General features: G+C 40.1%; 1 gene segment (V, D, J or C); it reads right to left on the minus strand.

The window, feature by feature from the left end:
* Positions 1–11,959: 11,959 nt before the first annotated feature.
* Positions 11,960–12,453, minus strand: LOC308384477 (Ig kappa chain V region K-25-like). The segment is given in 2 exons: positions 12,399–12,453; positions 11,960–12,291 (listed from the first exon to the last, which is right to left on the minus strand).
* Between the last annotated feature and the right edge of the window lie 7,429 nt (positions 12,454–19,882).

The raw sequence follows: 19,882 nt of genomic DNA on the forward strand, positions 1-19,882 counted from the left end.
CATTTGTGGCCACTTCACTTTTCTTTTGACTGCTACACTGCAGTGGACCAAAAGAATGGTGCAGGTTTGATCTTAATGTGGTTATGGCGTTAACGTCATTTTAACAAGATTAACGCTGACAGCACTATTTTAGATTTTTTCAAACTCTAAAATACACAATATATCACAGCCATAACCTTTTGGTTACTGAGGACCAAAACTGGATAAAAACTCTAAAATAAATGCAAATTACATTTTTGGAAAATTGTTTTATTGTGTTTCATTCATTTTTATTTCATAATTATAATAATAATATGTCATGAAATTATGATTTAAAGAATTCATATTGGTGAGTTTGTTTGTTTCAGAGTCAGAGAGCCGTGTCTCTCTACAGTCAGAGGTTTTTGTACGGCGCCTCAATGAGTTTGTATCACTGTGGTACACGTTCGGTGGAGGAACCAGACTGGATGTTGGAAGTAAGTCAAACTTAAACCGCTTTTACTTTAACAGATTTCTTTCTTGTAATTATCTTGACTTTTCTGTTCAGTGTGCCAGAAAAAAACTCGGTAAAATATTTTTTCCATCAATTTTCATGAAGAAACAAAGTTAGCTTCAGAATAAATGTTCAAATGAATATTAACAAATGATATAAAACATCAGAGTGGACTTGAGGATATTTTACATATACATACATCTGGTTAAGTCTAGAGAGCTTTTAGTTTTAATCCAGTCTGTTAGCGTCAGAGAGCCGTGTCTCTCTACAGTCAGAGGTTTTTGTACGGCGCCTCAATGAGTTTGTATCACTGTGGTGGACTTTTGGTGGAGGAACCAGACTGGATGTTGGAAGTAAGTTAATTAAACTGTGTTTATTATTAAATATTGTATCATTTTATTTAATAATTATTTGTTAGGCTGCTTAGATGAGACAAAAGTATTTTTTTTATTTAAAATAATTTAGTTTTTGATGTTTGTCCTTTTTACTGGACTAATTCAGATGAGCTCTGCGAGTTTCTCTTGTTTAATCTACATTTCTGTCACAGTAAAATGTAGACAAGAGTAAACTTCATCATCTTATGATTAGTTTGTAAATTTCCACCACATCAGCTGCTGTTTGATGAGTCAAAGTTTGCTTTCTGATGTTTTTATCGTGTCAGATGTTTCAGATTTAGTTTGAAATCATGTGAGCTGTTCAATAACATTTCAAATCTACATGAATGAGTAGCTGCTCTGTGCTTGTGTCCACTCATTTCTTCAGTCGTCCATGATTTAGACTTCTAATCATTTTAAAGCCAAACTTCTGCTGTAAATGTTTCCACATCTGCTTCTTTTATTTCCAGTGTAGTTTGAACATATTTCAGCTCAAACTGTGTGATGATTCTCTCTGTGCTGATATGCATGAGAGGTTTCTTAAAGGGAAGTGAAACAATGTGTGAGTGAATGACTGGTGGAGCAGAAAAAACACCTGACAGAAACTTCTTAACGGAGAAATTCAAATTGTGGTTCCTGTCCTCTAAGCTGATTGGTGTTTCCTAGGTGATACCCGCCCCGCCCTGAAGGTGCTGGGTCCCTCCAGTGCAGAGCTGGAGCAGGGGAAGGCCACGCTCATGTGTGTGGCCAACAAGGGCTTCCCCTCAGACTGGAGTCTGTCCTGGAAGACGAGCGACAGCAGTGGCAGCAGCAGCATCAGAGGGGAGGAGAGCAGGACTCCTGGAGTGCTGCAGAATGACGGCCTCTACGGCTGGAGCAGCACCCTGACGCTCACTGCAGACCAGTGGGGGAAGGTGGGCTCTGTGACCTGTGAGGCCACCCAGGGCTCCCAGACTCTGGTCTCAGAGATACTGAGGAGAGACCAGTGTTCCCAGTCCTGATGTCAATCACTGAGTCTTTCATGCTGTTTTTCCTCTTTCTCTCTGTTTCTTTTTGTTTGCAGATTTTAAAAAAAGCATCAAACAGTCATGTTTCCATCTCATAATGACAACAATCAGAGCAACAATCTCCTCTAGTTTCATCCTTTTGTGTCTGTTGTAAAGCTGATATTTCAAACTCTTAAAAGAATAAAAACGTACCGAGAAAACATGTTCTTTGGCTCTGTGAGTTTAATAAATGCACATTAAAAAATTAAGATTTTGTAATATTTGTAAAACCAGACCAAAATAAAAATGTAAACAGACACATCAAGTGTAATGTGCAGTGAAAATGGTTAAATATATTTTTTAATCCACATATTAAATATTTCTCTATAAGATGTTGAGGTCATGTCAACCATAGATTATCTGTGTGCTCTTCATAATTTCTAGTCTCAAAGCTGTTTTATGATCTACATTTTAATCTGATCTAAAACCTAATAAGTAAAATTAAAGAGCAGGGTGTCATCTGTATGATTAAACAGAGATCATTTAAATCAAGTTTAAGTGAAGATTTACTGAAGTTTGATTAATGAACTATTTGGCAGTGAAACTCTGATGAAGCACCAAAGCACAGAATAGTCTAGAAGCTGGTGGTGGCAGAGGTGAAGCAGGTGGAGACTTAGCTGAGGATCTCTAATTGTCAGGATGAGGTGGAGATTAGGAGATTTAAAGCACACAAAACAGAGGCTGAGTAACTCACAGAAGGCAGCGAGACAATAACTGGACTCAAATAATGACGACAGAATTGAGCTTGAAGTGGACATGATGTTAAGAACAGACTAACAGAACAAACACAGGAATGCAGGCAGATGAGAGACTACAGGTCTGCTTTAATCAACTTATATAGAAGTTAATCTCTTCTAGTGTTCACAGCAAAATGAGAGAAACTCACTTCACTAAACCTCTTAACACAAGAAAAAGACCACGGTCTGTCAGGAGGATGATCACATCTTATTTTCAGTGGTTTCAGATTTAGGTAGGACTTTATATTAATGTCACACTTTTAAGCATTAGTAAGATATTATTTTAAAGAGAAACTTTTTAGTTCTTTGTTCTGTCTACATTAATACTTTGGAAACTGACTAAATAACTTTAGGTTTTTACAACAGTAACAGTGATTCGTTTGTGCTGGAAATATCCAAATGAGGCTAAATCTTCACTGAACACATCCCCTACAAACACTGTTATAACAGCCTGCTTGATTTGTTAATCAGCAGAATATCAGAATATTATAGACACTAGTTGTGATGTGACTACAATGATTTTCTGGATTTGTGTGATGAAGGACTGCAGCTGAGCTCCACAGAAGCATCAGTTTAATATTTAACAGCTTACAAATAGAAAAGAGCTGCTCATCAGTGCAGAAACACTGACAACAGTATTTGTATTTCTAATGACAGCTTGTTATATTTTACAACTTGGATTAATATAAAAATCTTTAATGAGCAAAAACAACATTTTTTTTCTTTGTGGACCTTCCAGCTACGTCTTTTCATCTGAACTTATTGTTATAAATGTAGAAACTAAGAATGAGTCAGACTGATGGGCTGCAGAGAACATCAGTCATCTAAAAATAATGTTAATGTTTTAAAAATCTAAAAATCCCAGTCTTGTAGTTTGTTCTGCAGCTGTTGCTTCAGATCAGTTCCTCTTCAGCTGAGAGGTTTTTGTACGACAGATTTTCACTGTGTAAACAGAGTGTTTGTTTTTGAGCCTGAATTTATGTTTAGATTATTTAAATTAAACTTTATTTTTTATGTTGAGCTGTATGATATTTATTGATTTTATTTTCATATATTTTAACATGAAGGTCATATTTTACTGATAACTGTTAAAATTTAACAAATCATAGATGATATTATGGTGGTTCTAGTATGGAATGGAGGTCAAAGGTCACAATGAGTTTTCTCTATAACTATTCAACTTGTTGAACATGTTGACTGATTTTTACTTAATTTTTAGGGAAAAGAGAAAAAGAAACTATTTTTAGATTGGAAGCAAATGTGTGTGTGTGTGTGTGTGTGTGTGTGTGTGTGTGTGTGTGTGTGTGTGTGTGTGTGTGTGTGTGTGTGTGTGTGTGTGTGTGTGTCCTCAGTGAACTGTATCAGTCTCTGCAGTATCTTCCAGCTGCAGCAGTCACTTCAGTTTCTGTTCAGTCTGACTGAGGGAGGTTTTTGTACGACTGTTTTTCACTGTGTGAACACAGCTTGACTGTTAGGATAGTGAAAACTCTGACAGTAATAAACTGCTGCATCTTCAGCCTGGACTCCACTGATGGTCAGAGTGAAGTCAGAGTTTGATCCACTGCCTGTAAAACGAGCTGGAATCCCTGATTGTCGAGTGCTAGCAGCATAAATGAGCAGTTTAGGAACTCCTCCATCTTTCTGTTGGTACCAGGCTAAATAGTAATTTGGCCAGCTATAATAAACATCCTGACTGGTCCTACACTTGATGCTCACAGTTCCTCCCACAGCAGAGCTCACTGCTCCAGGCTGAGTCACTGTGATCTGTCCTCTGGACTCTGAGGACACAGAGACAAAAACATAAAGCAGCTTCATGGTTTTGTGGGCTTCATTTCAGAGGGACAGATGTTGATAGAGGAGAGGAGTTTGATTCTCTGGACTTTACCTGTGAAGCAGCAGCAGAGGAGAGTCCAGATGAGGACGCAGATCAAAGTCATGTTTTTGATGAGGAGGATTTCTGTGGCTTCTGTTGTGATGAAGGACAGCTGTCAGTCATCCAGTGTTCAACTCTCAGGACTATAAACTCTCCCAGAGCACTGGAGCATGGTGCTGCTGATGCAAAGTGCCTCTCTATGGAAATGATCTGACTGACTGATACAGAAACGTGTATCAATCTGATGATGCTGTTTACTAAAGAGAGAATTTTTCACTTGATCTTTGGCATGTGACTTACACAACCCATTCATAATCCATCAGGCTGTTCTGTTTCAGGGGCATTTTCCTGAACCACTTACTCCGTTACAGTTCGTCTAAATGAAGTATGAATGGTGTCTTCTTGGATTAAAATGTCTGAGGGATCACTGAATACTCTAATGAGACTGGAATTGTCATGAATCGTATGCTGTGTACCCCAAGGATACCAGACAGTTCAAACCATGTTTGACGACAGGGAGATGTTAGATAGATGTGTTAGAGCTTTGTGTCACCACCATTATTATGGCATACGGGGAAATCTTTTACAAGAATGGTCTTCTTCTCTTCAGCAGTGTTCAAATAACTGGAGAATCAGTAACAAGGAGCAGTGAAGCTGTTATGTTCAGTGGTGGCTCACAACCACAATCAAACATTTTATTTTGATTTTTCCTTTTTTGGCTCCTTTGTTGGGACTTATCTTATTTTCTCACTGCAGAATGATGAACTTCAGATTCTTTGAAAATGGTCTTATAACCATTCCCAGGTTGACTGGCAGCAACAGATGCTTCTATAAAATTATTATTATTATAATTTCACTGTCCTGTCTGACACTGTTGCAATCAGAATTATGGTCTGAAGGAAAAAGAAAGATGCTGAAGATTTATTTTCCCGCGTGGATCATTACCACTTTGCCATATTGGCCCACTTGATTGATTTTTATTATTTTTATTTTTTATTTTTTTACCTTTAAGTTATTACAATCAAAACAGACAGGACCGGGGGATAGGAAGGGAAATCAGAATCAGAATCAGAATCAGAAAGGGTTTTATTGCCAAATGTTGAGCAGGTTTACAACATAAGGAAATTGCTGCGGTGCTTCAGTACAAACATACTGTCATAAAAATATAAAATAAGAATAAGAATTAAAAGTGCTAAGTAGATAGATATATACATGATATATACATGAGTGCAGGTGGTGATCAGTGCCAAACATGGAATGATGCAGTGAACACAGTGTAGGGTCATGTGTTAGTGGTGGGAACAGTCATATGGTTATTGTTCATGTGTCCAACAGCAGAGGGGAAGAAACTGTTCTTATGGCGAGAGGTTCTGGTGCGGATGGACCGGAGCCTCCTGCCTGAGGGGAGCAGGTCAAACAGACTGTGTCCAGGGTGAGAAGGGTCAGCTGAGATCCGAGCTGCACGCCCCAGTGTCCTGGAGGTGTGCAGGTCCTGCAGAGATGGGAGTCTGCAGCCAATCACCTTCTCAGGAGAGCGCACAACACGCTGCAGTCTCTGTTTGTCCCTGATAGTGGCTCCAGCGTACCACACGGTGATGGAGGAGGTGAGGATGGACTCGATGATTGCAGTGTAGAATTGCATCATCGTCCGTGTTGGCAGGTTGAATTTCTTCAGCTGCCTCAGGAAGTACATCCTCTGCTGGGCTTTCTTGATGACGGAGGTGATGGTGGGCTCCCACTTCAGGTCCTGGGTGATGGTGGTACCCAGGAAGCGGAATGAGTCCACAGAGGTGATGGGGGTGTCAGTCAGGATGATGGGGGGGAGTGGAGCTGTGTGCTTCCTGAAGTCCACAATAATCTCCACTGTCTTCTGGGCATTCAGCACCAGGTTGTTGTGGCTGCACCAGGACACCAGACGTTCAACCTCCCTCCTGTAGGCAGACTCGTCCCCGTCCGAGATGAGTCCGATAACGGTGGTGTCATCTGCAAACTTGATTAGCTTGACAGACTGGTGGGTGGAGGTGCAGCAGTTTGTGTACAGGGAGAAGAGTAGAGGAGAAAGAACACAGCCCTGAGGGGAGCCGGTGCTGATGGTCCGGGAGTCCGAGACATTCTTTCCCAGCCTCACATGCTGTTTCCTGTCCGTCAGGAAGTCAGTGATCCACCGGCAAAAACAAAAGAAAGAATGAAAAGAAAAACAAATGACAAGTTGGGGAAGAAGCTAACACAAAAAAGAAAAACAGAGGGAAAGAGGGACAGAGAGAAAAGACACTAAATCAGCTGCTGGGAAAAAAAGAAGAAAACGAGCAAAAAGAGAACAACAACCAAGATAAGCACAAGTTACAGTAAATAATAAATACTGAATGTTACTGAGCAGCACACAAGACCGATAATGCACAATATGCTTAGAGGCAGCAGCTAAGATAGTGTGTGTCTGTGAGTACCTGTGTGTGAGCGCGTTTGTATTCAAAAGGTCTCCATGTAATTATCTAATACAGCACCAGGGGCGATGTAACCACAGCTGACCATGCCAGAGAAGACCGAGCCCCCGTGCCCCCCACCCCCCGGAAAGGGCCCACCTGAGCCATGGGCCTAACCCTAACCATAACAATAACAAATATTCACAATGACTTAAAAAAATGAAGTAAATATGGGTTTTGTGTTTTGCGCATGTGCAGCGTATGCGCAGAAACAACGGGTAGGATGGTTTGTGAAGTAGGATGGATTCCCAGGACACCGGATGTGGATTGAATGAAAACACACAGACTAAATGCACACAGGAGGTGATCAGGGGAACTGGAAACATAAGGGGAAACAGCTGATTAGAAGGAACATAATGACACCACGGGGAAACAAACACCTTGAACATGGAACAACAGACCTCTTTAAATTAAAACAGGAAACAGGCTGTATCACAATTCAGGGTCCGTAGCCTTGAAGGCCGATTACGCCACAGCAACGCGACAAAGGCTGTCCCAACTTGAAGGCTGCTCCAAAAGCGGCCGACAAATGTGTCCCTTATTTCCCTCAATTTGAAGGATGGGTCGGTGTATGCTTCGTCCCAGGATTCATAGCGCATCGGTGGGTGTTGATATTTTTTCCGAAAAAAAAACAAACTGCCAGATGACTTAAGCTTTGAGTATTTTGGATCAGTAGCACTGATGTATTTGTTGCATCATGTTGCTGTAACTGTTTATATGCTTTATATATTCTGAGCTAAGTTGATCTATAGTGTTACATCATATTCTATAAGGATGTTATGTGTTTGTAGACTTTCTGCCCAGTTTGACCCATTTAGCAGAAGTCAGCCTGTTTAAGGCTCTGATATCTATTCTGTGTGACTTAAAGCAGTTATGACATGGTCTGATTTTCTCACCCAATAAAGGAATATTTCATATATCAGTCTACTCTTCATTCTATCAGACACAGTTTTCACAGCTCATACATTTTCTTTTTACACATATATGTAAGCATTGAGCCAAATTTAATAATGCCAACATATTAAACGAACAATATTTGTCTCTTATATATAATACATCTGTATATACACTGTCACAGATACTTGTCTTTGAGTGAAGATTTAAGGTGATAGAAAATATAAATAACTGCAACTTGAATCTTTGACACAGAGTTCAAGCTCACTGCTGTAATATATATATATATATATATATACATATATATCATAATAATCTGACAATACTATAATATTGGCCATATTATATTTACATTACCACAGTGAGATGATTTTAGTCTCATGAACAACATGAGCTAATTGTTATTTACTAGCTAATCTTAAATGACTGTTCAGCACAGACATGAAGCCCAACAATCATGTTTACAGTCCTGTGGTCTCAGCCTCAGATACTCAACTAATCAAAGTGATGTCATGACAAAAATGAATGACCAACAAAACATTTTTTTCTCCTTCATTTCTGTCAAACAAAGCTGTATGAAACATTTCTCACGGATAGTATCATGGTTGCTAGGCAACCTGAACAGCGCGACGAAGGATAGACCGTCCCATTTCACAAGCCTCTCACTTCCGCACTTCTCGTACTTATAGTACGCACCGTACGTAGTACGTGAACTGCGCGTACTCCGAAGCGTGCGGTCACTGGATTGGGACACAGCCGAGGAGGTATAAAACTAAGCACACTGACCAAGGGAAACACAGGACCTTTACATAATAAAACAGGAAACACAGACAAGACAATACCAGTTTAATAGACTTGGCACACATGATAAACTAGACAAGAACCCAAACACAGAAACCAAGAAGACAATGATAAATAATGGCTAACTTTAACCTCAACTAAAAGTTAAATAGGAATAACACATGAACTATAATCACAAATCTAACATAAGACGAATACAAAATACACTCAGAGCGCTGGGTCAGAAAACCAGCCAGTGACAGTGACTAACATGTTTTGGGCAGACGGACCAGCAAAGAAGAGATGCTGATGCTGGTCTTAAACACTGCCGCTTGTCCTGGATCACAATCAGGTGAGCATGGCAGGTGTGCTGACGAGGGCTCCGCCCAGAGGTGAAAGCACAGAGACATCATGGAAAAACACAGCCAACTCCCCCTGACCATGACACTTTTAATGCCCATTTATAGAAAGTCATTTCTTGAACTGCTGGTTCAGTGTTTTATTTATAAATACCTGCTCCAAAACCACGGAGGTCAGGCAGAGAGACACTCTGAAAATGAAGGACAAAAACATTATTATCCATCCTGAACGTGTTTTGTCATCTGAGTTCAGGAAGTTGTTCTCAGGTCACCGTTACCTTGAACCTCAGTGTAGAACAAACAGAAACTTCAGATCCTTCATTCCCTCAGCTGTTAGATTCCTGAACGCTGACAGGAGTCGTTTAGATGAATGTTTCTGTGATTCTTCATTTTCAGACATTTACCCTTCACATTCTGTTTATTTATTTCGAACATTTTTGTTCATTTTGATGTATTTATTTACTTTTTCCTTGACCTCATTGCTTGTTTATCTCTGCCTTGACGTGCAACAGTGCTCGTGATTATTGTTTAAAGACTGTAGGCTGTGTGAGTTTGACCATGTGAGCAGGTAGTGTGGGAAAGCTGCAAACAAACTTTGGAATTAATAAAATTATCTGAAGTGTGAATCTAATTTTAAAAATACAACTTATAAAAGCATGTTGCACTGTTTCTTTTTCAGTTTTTATTTTTTTAAATTATGCAAACAGTGAATTATTTTGTTGAGTTTGTTTGTTTCAGAGTCAGAGAGCCGTGTCTCTCTACAGTCAGAGGTTTTTGTACGGCGCCTCAATGAGTTTGTATCACTGTGGTACACGTTCGGTGGAGGAACCAGACTGGATGTTAACTGTAAGTACATTTCACTCATTTATGAAGCTAAATTATATATTTCTTAATGCTGATTTTATAGTCTTATAAAAATGCGTTATTTTATCTCATAATTATGCAATTTACTATCATAGTTTATCTTCTGCCTTCATTTTAAAATCTTCTTGAGCATTTTGTTTCACTGAAACTCAACATTTTAAAACTTTTTTTAGAATTTTATCTTCAAAAACAGTTCATAGACGGTACGTTTTTGTTTCAATGTTTTAACCTTTTGCTGAAGTATCTGCAAATAATTTCTGATCATTTTTGTCCAAAAACAGAAAATAAGTTTGTTTTTTCCTGTTTTATATACAAAATGGTTTAAATATAGAGGTTCAAAAAAATTTTGACAATTTATTTTCTGATTATTTTAATTCTAATTATAAAACTAAGTAATAGTTCACAGATTACAGACGAGAACATCAGAAGTCAAAGAAACACTTTAATATTTTTATCTTTGGTACTGAAACTCGTCTGTTGCCATGGTTCAGCAGTGAAGCCTGTCTGTTACCATGGTTACCAAGCTCAGAGAGGGAAGTGAAACATCTGGAGAGCAGTTTCACCCAAACTCCCAGTTTCTCTAACATCTATTCTCTCTCTCTCTGCAGTGGGTCGAGTCCCCCCCTCCCTGACCGTGCTGGCGCCCTCTAGTGAGGAGCTGCAGCAGGGGAAGGCTACAGTCATGTGTGTGGCCAACAAGGGCTTCCCCTCAGACTGGAGGCTGTCCTGGAAGGTGGATGGAAGAAGCAGCAGTGGAGAGGAGAGCAGGAGCCCCGGGGTGCTGCAGAATGACGGCCACTACAGCTGGAGCAGCACCCTGAGGCTCCCTGCAGACCAGTGGGAGAAGGTGGGCTCTGTGACCTGTGAGGCCACCCAGGGCTCCCACACTCCACTCTCAGAGACTCTGATGACAGACCAGTGTTCCTGAGCTGACTCACTGGGACTCTGATACTGGCTTTAGTCTGCAGCTTCTCTCAGTCTGCTCCCTCTGTGTCTGTATTGCTTTGATAGTTTTCATGTTTTCATGCTTGTGGCACTGTTGATGGTTTTAATACTTCAAATAAAAACTGAGGTCTTCAAATAGTGGTTTTCATGTGTTTCCATTCAGCTGCTCTTCTGTCTGATAATCATCCTTCAGGTTCAGCAGTGATGCTTCCATACACTGAAAATCTCTGCTTCAGTAACTTTGACTGAGAGAATCACATGTGCTGTATCACATCAGAGTGTAAATGTAAAAAAATGAAAACAACTAAAAAAAAAGAAAAGAAAAAGCAATAAGTTAAAAATAGAATCACAGCCAACAGCTGCTCCCTGTTATAAATAGTTTTAAAGTCTTTTGCAGCTGCATTATTTTCCATCATGTTGGATTTTGTGATGATCTTTGCTGTTGGGTGTAGAAGAAGTAGAAAACATGGTGACAGATTATTGTAACCTGCATGTGACCCGTGATGAGACCCGTCCTGGTTTTCTTCAAAGTCAGAATTGATAAAATAACCCAAAGAAAAACGAAACTTTCTTTATCAACATAGGAGACACTAAAAATGTCTCTTTCAGAACATCAGTGCAGGTTAAAAAGTGTAAATGTCAGAATAATTTATGTCACAAAGATGAAGTTAAAGACTTGATGAACTAAACTTTAAATCTTCAGATCAAATCATGTGAAATATTTCTGTGACCAAGAATGTAGCTGAGCAATCTACATACATACATATATCAGTACTGCAGTTTACTAAAATATTCTCATTTAATAACTACTTCCCAGTTTGAATATTTACAGGAGAGTTTCTTCATCACAGATCTGACTCACAGTATCAACTGTTTTGTGTTCCACATGTTCTTCTGTGCGAGCTCGTCAGGATGGACACAAGTCTGATGTTTTGAGTCAAACCCACATAAACATTACTGTGTGTGTGTGTGTGTGTGTGTGTGTGTGTGTGTGTGTGTGTGTGTGTGTGTGTGTGTGTGTGTGTGTGTGTGTGTCCTCAGTGAACTGTATCAGTCTCTGCAGTATCTTCCAGCTGCAGCAGTCACTTCAGTTCCTGTTCAGTCTGACTGAGGGAGGTTTTTGTACGACTGTTTTTCACTGTGTGAACACATACTGACTGTTGATCTCATGATAACTCTGACAGTAATAAACTGCTGCATCTTCAGCCTGGACTCCACTGATGGTCAGAGTGAAGTCAGAGTTTGATCCACTGCCTGTAAAACGAGCTGGAATCCCTGATACTCGAGTGCTAGCATAGGTAATGAGCAGTTTAGGAACTCCTCCATCTTTCTGTTGGTACCAGGCTAAAGTGTGGATGCTGAACAAAGCATAAACATCCTGACTGGTCGTACACTTGATGCTCACAGTTGCTCCCACAGCAGAGCTCACTGCTCCAGGCTGAGTCACTGTGATCTGTCCTCTGGACTCTGAGGACACAGAGACAAAAACATAAAGCAGCTTCATGGTTTTGTGGGCTTCATTTCAGAGGGACAGATGTTGATAGAGGAGAGGAGTTTGATTCTCTGGACTTTACCTGTGAAGCAGCAGCAGCAGAGGAGAGTCCAGATGAGGACGCAGATCAAAGTCATGTTTTTGATGAGGAGGATTTCTGTGGCTTCTGTTGTGATGAAGGACAGCTGTCAGTCATCCAGTGTTCAACTCTCAGGACTATAAACTCTCCCAGAGCACTGGAGCATGGTGCTGCTGATGCAAAGTGCCTCTCTATGGAAATGACTGCAACAGGGAGTGGGATCGATCTGATGATGCTGTTGATGATGTTCTCTGTAAATTATTTCAAAAAGAACATTCTTCCTCCTTCTATGAAAAATTCAATTCTTTTTATTTTGATCTGGTGGTGAATCAACTGATTTTATCATTAGTTAGAAAGATATTTCAGATTTTGTATAATTTTTTTTGAGTAAATGTATGATTGTAACCTCGTGTCTTAGGTTACAATCATACATAGTATTAGATTATTCTGTTATTATATGTTACCTTATATATGTAATCAAAGTAGTTGAATTAGAATACTGCTGTAGATCACATTATACCCTTTAATATAGAGTGTGTGAGCTGTATGTAGTGTAGTTCTCATTATACTTTTGAGTTAACAGAACATATTCACATATTAGTTCATTAGATAAATGTGCATCACTCTGTATCCTTGATCTGCTGGGAATGTGTTACACTGTTTTCTTGACATGCTTAATTGTTGAATCATGAAGAGAAGGTTGTAAGCAGGAGACTCTGTGTCTAAAGACAGGGGAGATAGATAGACCACATTCCACACCCCCACCTTACAGAAAGCAGAGAAACAACTGCCGAGGTCATAACTTAGGCGCTGTAACAGAGAAAAATGTGATGTTTTGGCTTTTACGACTAGCTGGGGGCCACTAGAGACTATAAAAAGCTGAGCAACCCGTCACCATTTTGAGACATGTGCCTGACCCTCTGGTAGCATCTCTCCCGTCCGGACGTTGTAATGCTCTGACTGTTGAATTGTATGGAAATAAATGATTGTTGATTGAGCATTTATACACCGAGTATTGTCCTTCCTTCAGCCCAAAGATTCAAAGAATTGGGAGAATTCAACAATAGGTATGTTTAATTAGGACATTTTCTGCAATCCTCTTAAAAAAACATCTCAGCTGAAGGAGAAGACAAGAAAATATTTCAAGAGCAAACCTGAGCCCTACATTGTAATATAATACTAAGTGTTGACCAGTCTGGACTGTGCAGGGTGCCAGTTCAAGCTCAGTGGGTGCGCAGACGACCACATGCCCCATGGGATTAGGGTATCGCTGTCATGGTACTGGGTCTGAGACCCAGTGTTTTGTGTATTTTAGTGCTATTTTGTTGTTTATTGTATTTTTTGGCCGTTTTCCCTGTTTTATTTTTGTTTTATTTTAATTTTGAGTCTTGTGTTCTTTGTTTGTTGTATTAGGTTCACTTCTCCTGTCCCGTCATTATGTTAATGTCAGTCAGCTGTTTCCCCATTTGTTCCCACTTCCCCATATCACCTCCTGTATACAATACAATACAATACAATTTTATTTATATAGCACATTAAAAAAAACACAGCTATGCCAAAGTGCTTCACAGAACGAGTTAGAGCAATAATAAATACAAAACACAAAATACAAAATACAAATAAAATATACTAACAGGCGGGTGACATAACTAACCAATAATACACCAGGCGTAGTAGGCACAACCCGAAAGGCTGAAGGTTAAAACATTATAAATATTAATAAAGCGAAAAAGATAACTTACAGTACACCAAAAATGCGGGTTCTAGGAGGCGGGGAAAGCAAAGCTAAACAAATTAGTTTTTAATCGAGATTTAAAAGATTGAATTGAATCAGACGCCCGAATAGCTAGAGGGAGGTTATTCCAGAGGTAGGGTGTGACAGCAGCGAATGCGCGGTCACCTCTGGTCTTGAGCCGAGATCTAGGTCGCACCAGGAGCATTTGGCCTGCTGATCTAAGCGCTCTCCCAGGGGTATAAAAGCTGAGGAGATCCGTAAGATAGCTGGGCGCGGTGTTACTTATGATTTTAAAAGTGAGCAATAAGATTTTAAAATCAATACAAAGTTTAATAGGGAGCCAGTGCAGGTCGGAAAGAACTGGAGTAATAGACTCAAAACTGCCAGTTCCAGTTAAAAGACGTGCAGCCGCATTTTGAACGAGCTGTAGTTTGTGAACAAGGGCAGAATGGAGACCAGTGTAAAGGGAATTACAGTAATCTAATCTTGATGTAACAAAGGCATGGATAAGTTTCTCCAGGTCCTTACGTGGTAAGTAGGGCTTGGCCTTAGAGATAAGACGTAGTTGATTGAAACTCGATTTAACTACAGAGGACACATGTTTGTCCAACTTGAAGGAACTGTCCAAGACAACACCCAGGTTCCTCACAGTGTCATAAAGGGAGTCAGCAAAGGGCCCAAAAATACCAATTAGTTCAGCCCGAGAGAAGGGAGTATCAAAGATTACAATTTCAGTCTTCTTATCATTTAGAATGAGGGAATTGCTCAGTTGCCAGATTTTAACTTCATTCATACAATCGGAGAAATGTTGCAACGACAACATGACATCCTCAGCTAGTTCAAAATAGATTTGAATGTCATCCGCATAAAAGTGGAAATATTGTATTTATCAAAGATTCGGCCCAAGGGTAACAAGTATAAAGAGAACAGCATGGGACCCAGCACAGACCCCTGGGGGACACCAGAGGTAACAGGAGCAATAGAGGAGGCATAGGTACCCATGGTGACAGAAAAGGACCTGTGTGTATTTTTTTCATACACTTGATTAATGAAAAAATTCTTGGCAAATGCCTTCGCTTTTGTCCGCCGTATGTATTTAAGTCGGTGTGTTTTCTGTATGTCTGTCATGGTCCTGAGTCTGACGACTCTGTGTTTTGTGTGTATTTATATTATTCTATGTTCTTTGTTTATTCTGTTATATCTTTTGTTAAGGTTTACCATTTGTTAGGGTTTTGTTCTGTGCCTGCCTGCTCCCACTTCTCCGTGTTCATTAGCGCTTCAGGTTTGTTTTCTTAGTTTTTTCCAGTTTAGGTTTTGTTTAGTTTCCTCCACTCCTCTGCCGTTTCTGTTTGTACCTCCACCTTCTCTATAAAAACTCCCCTGCATCTCAGCTGCCTGCATCTTGGGTCCTCATTAAATTCCACACGGCTCATCCCACGAGCCCTGACAATGTCATTGTCAGGTCGTCTGTTATACCCACCACAATTGTCACCATTGTCACAGTTCTCATAGTTTTTTCATAGTTTTCATTTTTGGTTCAGCCCTCAACCCAAATAAAGGCTCATTTTTTGCTGAAACCTACAACTCCTCTGTCATCATCTGCTTTTGGGTCCTGTATCAAAAAAGCACAGGCACATCCTGCCGTGACAGAACGATCTGACGCAAGATGGACCCAGTGGATGCTGTTCGTGAGGAGGGTGTCCCCGTCTCTGGAACCTGTGAGCATACATCTCTGGCACCTCGGATGTGTGGACAAAGCTTGTGGGAGTAAACACCATGGAGGTGATTCTTCACGGCAATCCCGAACTGCTGGAGATCCCGTCGGCTTCGGTGCTGATCTGCTATCTGGTCCGAGCCAAGGAGACGATCCAAGCCCGGGAGTTGCTGGATTACTCTGCCCACTGCGGCTGCAGCTGCCAGTGGACTGCACGCCTGCCGTTTCTGCTTCGTCTCCGCCAGCAGTCCCCGCGCTTGCTGGTTCGGCTTCGTCTCAGTTACGAATCCGTCGCCAGCAGCTCCACTATTCGTGACATTCAGCGTGCCTGACGCCTGCCAAGCCAATGCTATGCAGCTACGCAGAGTGTGTGTAGCCAAGCCACTGGGGGCTTTTCTGCCATGGCCTCACCGACGACACCGCTTTGTATGCAGTTCGCCACCACAGGCCTCCTGGTTGCCCCCAGAGTTACATCGGTATCAACTGTTAAGCTGTCGACCCCCACAACTATTTGATCATGGGCTATTGTGTTGCCGACCTCCGGGTCGTCCTCTGGAGTTTCATTGAAACTTCATTGATTATCATTCTTTTGATTTTTGGGCCATGTGCTTTTTGTATTGGATTGTCTTGGACTAAAGTGCTGTTAACATGTAAGCAGCACAGAATAAATAGTAAAGTCTGTTTTCCAAAAGACGCCTGCACATGTAAACAGGGCCTCAAAAGTGAAGGACATTTAAAAAATATTCAGAGGAAAGGTTCAATTTGTAAAACTTACTTTAGATTTTTAGAAAACTCACTCAGTTAAACACACTTTCAGTGATTCACAATGATGTACAATGCTGACCACAGCTCAGAATCATTCATCTCTGTTTTAACTTCACATTTGTATATGTTTTGTAGAATAACAGGACAACCTGTGACACTGGACAGACTTGAGTTTCATGCCCTGAACAGGTTTTGTGATGTAGTGTGTAATAACTGCTCCTTATCGTTTGTAACCTGTGTGTGGGAGTACACACAAAATAGATTTTTGATGCAGTTTGAAGTTTAGTGAATGTAGGTTAAAAGTACATTTTAATGTTTAGAGTAGTGCTGTTAGCGTTATTTTTGTTTAAATGACGTTGAAGCCACAACTACATTAACACTACAAATCTCTCTTAGCGAGTTAACGCAGATCGCCCCGTGCGTTGGCTGCACGGCGTCAACGCATTAGCGCAGTTAGATCGTTAACGTGTTAGTGGCGTGCAGCCCCATGCACAGAGAAGGGCTGCAGCCACTGGGGAGCGCCATATTGCGACCTCCACAGTAACAGGAAGCACGTGACCTCCATGCTAACCGGAAACACGTGATCTCTACAGTAGGCCGAAATGCGTTCCTGCATGGATCATCGTCTGTGGAAACCTTGCAAGTGGATTGTAAAGGTTGGGACAGAGTCTGTCATGTATAAATTTGCCGTTAATAATTATATAATTCTAGGAATCATCTAGTTTGCTTACACTGATTATGTTGGCACTTTGTTAGCGTTACAACAACGGTCAGACCCCCGAGGTATCTAAACTTGCAATGTGTGTACTTTTGACACCTCTGGTTAGCTTTTAGTGGTCAGTTTCAAACGTATTAGATTTTTGCTTGTTATTGAACAAATTCACTTCACTACTTTTCTCTCTCTGACATCAGTGCACATTGTTCCCTTTACTGCATATTGCACTTTATTTATGTCTCTCATTCCACCTGCATCAACATTGTAGCGTTTGTCACAAAGACAAACTTACATTCTGCTCTGTTTTTTATTGCCCAGATGTTAGTTAGCCTTTGCTAAATTGTCTGTTATATGTCAATAGATACGTATGTCACTAATAAAAGTGTCTGGTAAATTATGTTTTTGTAAAGAATTTTCTCCCAAATCTCTTACATGCTAACTGTAACGTGTTATTTCTGCTAAAACCTGAACTTAAATGTGTATATGGTGTTTATCTGTTTTTCTCTCTGTTTATTCTGCCTCCAAGCCAGAATTGCAGGGTTAGGGTTTTTTTGTCCTTGCTACATTTGGAGCGCTTAGGCCTAATAAAATATTGTTAAACCATCTGCTGTCTCTGCTCTGGGTTTCTGCGCCTGAGTTCAGTTCAGTACAGACCACTCGGTCCAGTGACAGTAACAGCATTGTTTATACTTCTTACTTCAAAATAAAAAGCTTACAGTTGCTATTAACATTAATGTATTACCCTGTAATCAATAATATTTTTATACATTTTATGCATTAACCCTCTGGGCTCTATCCTGGCCATTTGTGGCCACTTCACTTTTCTTTTGACTGCTACACTGCAGTGGACCAAAAGAATGGTGCAGGTTTGATCTTAATGTGGTTATGGCGTTAACGTCATTTTAACAAGATTAACGCTGACAGCACTATTTTAGATTTTTTCTAACTCTAAAATACACAATATATCACAGCCATAACCTTTTGGTTACTGAGGACCAAAACTGGATAAAAACTCTAAAATAAATGCAAATTACATTTTTGGAAAATTGTTTTATTGTGTTTCATTCATTTTTATTTCATAATTATAATAATAATATGTCATGAAATTATGATTTAAAGAATTCATATTGGTGAGTTTGTTTGTTTCAGAGTCAGAGAGCCGTGTCTCTCTACAGTCAGAGGTTTTTGTACGGCGCCTCAATGAGTTTGTATCACTGTGGTACACGTTCGGTGGAGGAACCAGACTGGATGTTGGAAGTAAGTCAAACTTAAACCGCTTTTACTTTAACAGATTTCTTTCTTGTAATTATCTTGACTTTTCTGTTCAGTGTGCCAGAAAAAAACTCAGTAAAATATTTTTTCCATCAATTTTCATGAAGAAACAAAGTTAGCTTCAGAATAAATGTTCAAATGAATATTAACAAATGATATAAAACATCAGAGTGGACTTGAGGATATTTTACATATACATACATCTGGTTAAGTCTAGAGAGCTTTTAGTTTTAATTCAGTCTGTTAGCGTCAGAGAGCCGTGTCTCTCTACAGTCAGAGGTTTTTGTACGGCGCCTCAATGAGTTTGTATCACTGTGGTGGATTTTTGGTGGAGGAACCAGACTGGATGTTGGAAGTAAGTTAATTAAACTGTGTTTATTATTAAATATTGTATCATTTTATTTAATAATTATTTGTTAGACTGTTTAGATGAGACAAAAGTATTTTTTTTATTTAAAATAATTGAGTTTTTGATGTTTGTCCTTTTTACTGGACTAATTCAGATGAGCTCTGCAAGTTTCTCTTGTTGAATCTACATTTCTGTCACAGTAAAATATATGTAGACAAGAGTAAACTTCATCATCTTATGATTAGTTTGTAAATTTCCACCACATCAGCTGCTGTTTGGATGAGTCAAAGTTTGCTTTCTGATGTTTTTATCGTGTCAGATGTTTCAGATTTAGTTTGAAATCATGTGAGCTGTTCAATAACATTTCAAATCTATATGAATGAGTAGCTGCTCTGTGCTTGTGTCCACTAATGTCTTCAGTCGTCCATGATTTAGACTTCTAATCATTTTAAAGCCAAACTTCTGCTGTAAATGTTTCCACATCTGCTTCTTTTATTTCCAGTGTAGTTTGAACATATTTCAGCTCAAACTGTGTGATGATTCTCTCTGTGCTGATATGCATGAGAGGTTTCTTAAAGGGAAGTGAAACAATGTGTGAGTGAATGACTGGTGGAGCAGAAAAAACACCTGACAGAAACTTCTTAACGGAGAAAATCAAATTGTGGTTCCTGTCCTCTAAGCTGATTGGTGTTTCCTAGGTGATACCCGCCCCGCCCTGAAGGTGCTGGGTCCCTCCAACAAGGAGCTGGAGCAGGGGAAGGCCACGCTCATGTGTGTGGCCAACAAGGGCTTCCCCTCAGACTGGAGTCTGTCCTGGAAGACGAGCGACAGCAGTGGCAGCAGCAGCATCAGAGGGGAGGAGAGCAGGACTCCTGGAGTGCTGCAGAATGACGGCCTCTACAGCTGGAGCAGCACCCTGACGCTCACTGCAGACCAG

This window comes from Rhamphochromis sp. 'chilingali' (genome assembly GCF_963969265.1).
Source record: "Rhamphochromis sp. 'chilingali' genome assembly, chromosome: 17".
In the NCBI taxonomy this organism is placed as follows: domain Eukaryota; kingdom Metazoa; phylum Chordata; class Actinopteri; order Cichliformes; family Cichlidae; genus Rhamphochromis; species Rhamphochromis sp. 'chilingali'.